General features: G+C 23.7%; 1 non-coding gene across 1 annotated transcript; it reads left to right on the top strand.

The window, feature by feature from the left end:
• Positions 1-760: 760 nt before the first annotated feature.
• Positions 761-834, top strand: TRNAI-UAU (transfer RNA isoleucine (anticodon UAU)). Its single transcript has one exon. It is a non-coding gene; the product is annotated as a tRNA-Ile (tRNA).
• The last annotated feature ends 380 nt before the right edge of the window (positions 835-1,214 follow it).

The raw sequence follows: 1,214 nt of genomic DNA, 5'->3' as shown, positions 1-1,214 counted from the left end.
AACAAAATTAAATATACTAATACGTCATGGTATTTGTTGATAAATTTAAATACGTTTAAAAAATATTTTTTATTTTTGATTAAAATGCTATTAAATACAAAAGATACTTGTTTGAATATCAAATAAACATCGTATTCCAAATATATCAAACACACCAAAATATAGATAAATCTAAATACTCAATAGGTTGAGTCCTACTAGGCTGCTACTTGCTACTTTATTTGCTTTAAGTCCTTTTTTTTTTTTCAAAAAGATTTGCTTTAAGTCTTTACCAAAAAAGAAAATTCAGATTTTGATTCAATAGTGCGCGGGAGCAATTGAATGAAATAATCGAGAAAATGAAAGAAAGAAAAAAGAATTATCTTTCTTAGTTGAACCCACCTTTTTAATTGACGTGATTTTAAGAAAGTTTATGTTAGACAATCCATAAAATTATGATAAAGCTAATGTGATACAGCGTATATATATACCGACAATGACATTTTTTTGTTAACTTCTTGCTATGTTAATGAAATAGATACTGTGATAATAATAATTATCTTACGAATTAATTACGATTGCATATATCAGTTCACAATTTTAATACCATAATCAGTAGCTTAAAAAGAAAAGGCAATAAAAATACTAGGCAAAGCATTAAAAGTTAAAAACAATAATAAATATTTGATAAATTCATATTGTTTATTGAAAAGCTTTGATAAGGTCATATTGTATTTGAATATTTCCTAAATAATTACAAATTTATCTCTCAAATTAACTTGGTCCCGTAGCTCAGTTGGTTAGAGCGTTGGTCTTATGAGCCGAAGGTCGCGAGTTCGAGCCTCGCCGGGACCAATTTTAAATATAGTACCTTGGTTTTACAACAACATCTCAATCCTAAAATGAAAATTGAAGGCATATTTATTTTAAAATGAAAAAGACAAAACACGACTTAAATTAAAGCAAATAACCTCAAATCCTAAAAGAAGGGGAGACAAATAAGTCATTTTATTAAATTCCTATCATATTAATCTAATTTTTAATACATTTTAAATTTTTAGTTAAACAATAGTTTATCATAATAATAAAATTCTAAAAAAATTAAATAAATAAATTAAATATTTTATTCATCAAAATATATTATTTTAAAAATATTTATTAATTTATATAATATTACTTATTCTATTTATAGTAAAAACAATATGCATATGTTATATACATATATCTAGTTTATA

The sequence above is a fragment of the Arachis duranensis genome, chromosome 1 (assembly GCF_000817695.3).
Source record: "Arachis duranensis cultivar V14167 chromosome 1, aradu.V14167.gnm2.J7QH, whole genome shotgun sequence".
In the NCBI taxonomy this organism is placed as follows: domain Eukaryota; kingdom Viridiplantae; phylum Streptophyta; class Magnoliopsida; order Fabales; family Fabaceae; genus Arachis; species Arachis duranensis.
The sequence above is the reverse complement of the archived record's forward strand: the minus strand, read 5'-3'. Positions and strand labels throughout refer to the sequence as shown.